Here is a 7,498-nt window from a genome sequence, read left to right as displayed (position 1 = left end):
TCGAAGGGTAATATTGATAGATATAAAGCTCGTCTATTGCTAAATGCTACACTTAGAAAGAAGGCATTGATTATAAAGAAACTTTCTCTCTAGTATCTTCGAAGGATTCTTTTAGAATAATATTGGTACTTGTAGCTCATTTTTTATTTAGAGCTACATCAGATGGATGTTAAGACTGCCTTTCTAAATGGTGACATTAAAGAAATGATCTATATGGTGCAACTACAAAATTTTGTGTCAATTGGCTCAAAGTCAATGGTATGCAAATTAAAGAAATCCATCTATGGCCTTAAACAAGCTTCTCATCAATGGAATCACAAGTTTCATAAAGTTATTACCTCGTATAGTTTTGAGGTAAATAAAGTTGATGATTGTGTGTATCATAAGTGTAGTGGGAGTAAATTAATATTCCCGATATTATATGTCATATTGCTTGCGAACAATGATATAGAACTATTGCATGAAATCAAAATATTTCTAGCAAATAATCTTGGGGAAACTTATTTTGTATTAGGTATTCAGATACTAAGGGATCGTTCTCAAGGTATCCTATGGATGTTACAAGAAAGCTATGTAGATAATGTCCTAGATAGATTTGACATAAAAGAAAGTAAACCAGGATATACCCCTATAGCTAAGGGAGACAAGTTTAATCTCGAATAGTGCCCCAAAAATAACCTTGAAAGATACGAGATGCAAAACATTCCTTATGCATCTGCTGTAGGAAGTCTAATGTATGCTCAAGTTTGCACACGTCCCGACATAGTGTTTGTCATTGGAGTTTTTGGGAAGATATTTGAGCAATCCTATAATGAATCACTAGAAGGCAATCAAGAATATTATACATTATTTTAAGAGAACAAAAGAGTTCATGCTCACTTATCGGATGTCTAAGAATTTAGAGATCATTTGGTACTCTGACTCTGATTTTGCTGGATGTCTAGACAACAAACATACCACCTTTGGATATGTATTTATGTTGGTTGGAGGTGCTATCTCTGGGAAGTCCTGTAAAAAGACACTCATAGCTCCTTCAACCATGGTTGTGGAGTTCATGGTTTGTTTTGAGAGTCAGATCATGGCATATGGTTGCGGAATTTTGTCACTGACTTACGTGTGGTCGATGGTATTAAAAGACCATCGAGAATTTATTGTGACACTAAGTCTACAGTTCTTTACTCCAACAATAATATGAGTTCTACAAAGTCAAATTTTATTGATATCAAGTTTCTGGTTGTTAAAGAAAGTGTTTAAAATAGACAAAGTTTCATGAAACATATAGAGACAAATTTTTCGCTAGCTGATCCATTGATTAAGGGTTTGGTAACTAAAGTCTTTCATGAGTATATTGCTCATATGAATATTGCTCCTAAGGATACCTTAGTTCAGTGGGAGTCTATATGTTTTATGATTTACTTTGGATGTTATACATAGTTTTATGCATAATAAAGTTGATGGTTTATTGTTCTATTTTGAACTTGTGTATTGTAACTATTGTGTTGCAATTAAGGACTTTAGATTGATCTCACTAAATAATAAAGAAGGACTAGTTGTAAATAGACATGTTTAAGATCACATTGCATGAAATTTCCATGTCACTCATCCATATTTGATTTATGTCATTTAGTATATTGTTATGGTGATCATCATGGTCGAGTCATGTTTGAATGTGATGACGGTCGCGGTGCTTCCATATTTGATATATGAGATGGACCAGTTTATATTAAGGAGAATTCTAAATATAAATAGCATACGAATGTGCACCTAAAGAATATATGATATAATTATTTCAGGAAAAATATGAAGTCAAAGTGGGAGATTGTTAGAAATTCATAATTTCTAATTAAGTTGGACATCATTTATTTAATACGATTATATTGGCTATTTATTTTGGGGTTACAAAACAAGTAGTCTAATTACTAAGAAACTATAAGACTTCTGAAACAGATAACGAATATGGGATTAATGAGTGGATACCCAAACAGTTGGCCTATAGGGGATAATGGGAACCCTATAAGTTAACACATAAGGAATGGTTATGGTCCCCAAGATACTAAATCACAAATAGTTTTCACCTCTCTACATCAGAGAGAAAATGAAGGTCCCAAAAGAAATTCAGGATTTGGTTGAGGAAGACCATCATACCAAAACTCTCTCAAAAGGTATATTAAAGGAGTAAATCTAAGAACATGGATTCATGTATGATATTATGTCATTGTTATATATTATGTGTGAGAATCATGAGATTCAAGATCCTAGGATTGATATTTACCAATCATCAGGAAATATCTAACAAATATAACCATATCTTCACCACCTTATAAACTATGTTTAACATTTAGGGTTGTATCAAAGATGAAGCAAGCTACTACATTGCATGTATAAGGTAGAAAGGAGAACCCCCGGTTCATAAGTTGATTTGTGTAATAATCAAACTCTCCTCCTTTCTTGCAAAGAACTTGGTGCCCAAAGCAAGGGGTCTATAAGTCATCATTAGAATCTCTTGATGCATAGGACAAATTCTCGAGATCATTTAAGAAAGCTTGAGAATTTTTTGGTCTACAATATTCTCACAGGGTTTAAAATAAACATCATTGAACTCATCATGACTAACATGAAGAAAACCGCTAGCTCTAAGAACAAGAAAAAGAAGTAGATAGAGAAAAGTTATCCCTATGGCATACTTCTCTCGAATATTTTCAAGGCAAGTAACGTGAAAAAACTACAATGGACCTTTTGGGTAGATATTTGGAATAGCATCAATTCAGAGACTCTCCATCAGATGAAGATTGAACTACTAGGTCAAACAAAATATTCTTTGTCTTTTGATGATAGTTTTGACGTTAATGTCTCTTGGCAAGAAGTTGTTGATGATTCTATTCCTACACAACCAAGTTTAGAGTGACTGCTACATTTGAGGAAGAAGAACAAGAGGAAACCCCTCAGTTTGTAAGGAAAAGGAATAGAAAAGAGTCCTTTAACTCACCTAGATTGACTTTTGTTCCAGACACAATGGAATGTGTCTTCTGCTAAAGTCCTTAGGCACCCACATCCTTTAGTTGTAGAGATTTCTAGTTTTGCCTCCAAGATAATAACATCTTGAGCAGAAGCTAACAAGCCTACCTTGAGCAAGGGAAAATGAGTTCGTCTAGAGTCTTCAATTCATATACCAAAGAAGATAAGAAAAACTATTCCCAAAAGAAATTTGGTACTACTATTGTTGAAACATGGTTCGTTGGAAGCCATTAGTGGGAACATTTGGGTCTGAAATCAAAAAAACTCCCAAATCCTAATAGAAGAGTTTTGAAAAAAACAACTCCCAAATCCCACATGGGAGAGATGAGGGAACTTGAAAAAAAATATAATGTTATAAATATAGGCCTTCTCCCGTCATTATAACTTTCCCCAAGTTAAATGTGCTTTCATTCCACTTTTTATTTCTTCCTCATATTTTCCGCCAATGCATTTCCAGCGAACTTCTCCCTCTTTCTTTCCATGGCACTAAGAATTGGCACAGGCAGCCAAATTGCTTGAATTTCGAGAACTAACACTAGTAGTTAGTATGGAGGGAAAAGAATTGACACGGGTAGCTATATTATGGACATTTCGAGAACTAACAATTGTAGTCAGATTGTGGGAAAAAAACTAACACTAGTAGTCATATTGTGGAAAAAAAACTAACACTAGTAGTCAGATTGAGGGAAAAGAATGGGGCATGGGTAGCCATATTGTGGGCATTTCGAGAACTGACACTAGTAGTCAGATTGTGGGAAAAGAACTGACACTAATAGTCAGATTGTGGGAAAAGAATTGGCATGGGTAGCCATATTGTGGGAATTTTGAGAATTGGCACTAGTAGCCATATTGTAGTGGGTGTATTCGAGAATTCGATAATAGAGATTTTTGCTGTTTTATCCTAGGGATGATGTGGTTGATAGTTTGCTTGCACATTTTGGGTTGCGCTATGAAACGTCTTAAAGAGAGTGACCTAGTCGTGACTCAACCAATAAGTATTATTTCGTACCATTTAGAATTGTTGCAAGCTATGATAACAACAATTTTTAGACGTTTCTATTGTAATGGCATTCATAGATAATATTACGGGACCAAACAGTTATGACCTGAATAAACCATTTTGGTTTGACGGGACAAATTTCAAATGTTGACAACATAAGATGAGAAAGGTTGCACATGTTCTGGAAATCGATATCTCAGTGGTGTTAGATGGGCTGAAAAAGAGGAAATGGATAAACTAGCAATTAATATAGCTCTCTAGAATAAAAATGATTATCTTTATAAGAATTTCATTATGAATGAGTTGTCAGGTGATCTCAAGGATTAGTACAGTCCATACAAGTCTGCAAATTAATTTGGTATGCACTTGAAAAGAAATATGATATTGAGGAAGTTGAGACTAAAAAGTATGTTGTTAGCCGTTATCTCAAGTATCATATGACTGATGATAAATCAGTAGAGACTCAGTCCAATGAGATACATAGAATTCCTCATGAAATCATTTCTGATGGTATAACTCTATAGAGTTAAACTCACAGAGCCTATGAATGTGTATTTGATGGGTATGTTGTAAACAGCAAGACGTATAAGTTTTATGATCTTAACATAAAAGTGATCATCGAGTCTAAACAATGTTGATTTCAATGAAAAAGAAATTCCCTTTTAAATTAAGGAATGATGGGGGGACATCAACTAATCACATACGTGTGATTAGAGATAATGATAAAAAAAAAGTTTGAAATAGAACCTAGAAGAAGTAAGAGAGCAACAATTGCTAGAGAGTATAGACCTGATTATATAGTCTATATACTGGAGGAGAATCCATCAACTCTCCTAGAAGTTTTGACTTCTTTGTATGTTGATTTGTGGCAAGAAGCTATAAATGATGAGATGGATTATCCATAGTCTAACAAGAAACATACTATTTTGGCTCAATCCACTATGGAAGTTGAGATGATAGCACTAGCAACAACTAATGAAGAAGCAAGTTCGCTGAAAAGTTTGCTTGCAGAGATTTCCCTATGGGAAAAGCTAATACCAATTGTATTGATCCATTATGATAGTACCATGACTATTGCAAAAATTAAGAACCACATTTATATCGGTAAGAAACGACAAATTCGTCGTAATCACAACACCATTAGAGAACTACTCTCTATAGGAGCTGTTAGAGTGGATCATGTACATACTGTGAATAACTTAGCATATCCTATGACAAAGGCACTAGCTAGAGAGAAAGTCCATAATACTTCTAAGAGTATGGGACTATTGCCCTTTGAGTGAGGATCACTCATGATGGTAACCCAACCTAACTGACTGGAGATCCCAAGAAATAGGTTCAATGGTTAATAACAAGTTGTGAAGTAATATGAGAATGAACATACTATAAAATTATGAGAAGCATGATTTTTGCAGCATATGTAAGGATGAGTTAAACTCTTATGAGATCTATACTCCAATTAGAGTGGAGTACCTAGGCTACATGAGTACTTTTGATAGACTCACCTATGTGAATGTGGAAGTAGGGGCCGCTTCCTATGAAATTTTGGGGCATAAATTTCTAGAGCATTCACTATACTAGGATAGACGTGCATGACCTTTAATGCACGAGCTTTACAGAATACACCTTTGAAAAGGTTGTGTGTGGTTTGATGTTGGAGATAGAGTTCAAGACTACGAGTCACTCTAGCAAAATCTGGTTTTTACTCACTATGCAAAGGTTCAAGTCGCATGACACTTTTGTTTATGCATAATCTTATTGAGACCATACAAATTATCGGAAATCATTTTTTAATTTCATGTGGGGCATTGTTGGAACATGGTTTATTGGAAGCCATTAGTGAGAACTTTGGGGTATGAAATCTAAAAAACTCCCAAGTCCCACATAGAAGAGTTTTGAAAAATATACAACTCCCAAGTCCCACATGGGAGAGATGAGGAATTTGAAAAAAAAAATCTCATGTTATAAATAGAGGCCTTCTCCCCTCATTATAACTCACCACAAGTTGAATGTGCTTTCGTTCAAAATTTTCTTTCTCCCTTATATTTTCCGCTGATGCAATTCTGGCAAACTTCTCCCCCTTTCTTTCTATGGCACTAAGAATTAGCACAAGTGCCAAATTGTGTGAATTTCGAGAAATGACACTAGTAGTCAGTATTAAGGGAAAAGAATTGGCACGGGTAGCCATATTATGGGAATTTTGAGAACTAGCACTAGTAGCCAGATTGTGGGAAAAGAACTAACACCGGCAGTCATATTATGTGAAAAGAATTGGCACATGTAGTCATATTGTGGGAATTTCAAGAATTGGCACTGTTAGCCATATTGTGGTGGATGTATTCGAGATTGGTTCATACAGTGCAGTAATAATTCGATAATAGATAGATGGGTTGTTTTATCCTTATCTTCTGAATCTTCTAACCTATCGTCGCCCATTAGGTACCTTGTTATTTGTAAAGAAGATCTCGCTCCTGACCTTGACTTAGTTTTGATGTATACACCAACATCACAAAAAGAAGTAAAAGGATGAACACTTATTAGCATGTACAACACAAGATCAAGACTTATTAGCTTTCTAAGATATGTACTCATATCCTAAAGTCTTTTACTTTTAGTATCACCAAACGCTCATAGGGAGGCTATTCGAAAAAGTATTAAACTTGGTTTTAAAATGAACTTGAAGTTTCAAAAATCTGAGTAACTGGTTACACGAACTAAGTAAAGGGTTACCGTAACAAAGTAACCGATTACCCATACCGAGTAATAGGTTACTAAGAAAAAATAACTCAGAGTAATTGATTACTCAATGGGACAGATACTTCAAGTAACCAATTACTCGCCTTTGGTAATCGATTACTCAGAGTTATTACTCTAGTTTTTCAAATTGAAACTGAAATAGCTTCTCCCAAAATGAATGGATGTTACTCCAATCGACTTCTACCATCATGTCCAGGTATAACGGCTGGTTAGAAGCCTACGTAAAGTCCTTTAGCATTCAGATTCGAACACAAAATTACATCGAACTTCCATATAATTTTTGATCAATCACAACACATTTTCTACACCTTTTCAAAACAACTTCAAACTTTAGTAAATTCTGAAAATTTGTTTTCAAGTATTTTTCTTCCAAGTTTTATAATCTTAAATACTTGGACATTTGTTTTATACTTTGATGATTGACATATAAGGATTTTAAGTTCAATTATTATACAATCATAACAATTCTAAGCCCTAGAAACAAGTTCTTCACTTAGTATCAATTTTTTGTATAATTTCACCATAGGGTGTGGTTAAAGGGAAAGAATGTTTTAGAATTAGCATGCTTCGATAAAGAGAGGTGTTATGAGTATAATCAGAGACAAAATCTCAGGGTGAGATTTGTAACGATTGACAATTCATCATAGTAGAAATATCTTGTTTTGAAAGAGGATTAGACATAACCTTCAGTGAACTAGAAGGTGAACCAATAATTATCTTGGTTTC

This window comes from Lupinus angustifolius, chromosome LG15 (assembly GCF_001865875.1).
Source record: "Lupinus angustifolius cultivar Tanjil chromosome LG15, LupAngTanjil_v1.0, whole genome shotgun sequence".
NCBI lineage: Eukaryota > Viridiplantae > Streptophyta > Magnoliopsida > Fabales > Fabaceae > Lupinus > Lupinus angustifolius.
The sequence above is the reverse complement of the archived record's forward strand: the minus strand, read 5'-3'. Positions refer to the sequence as shown.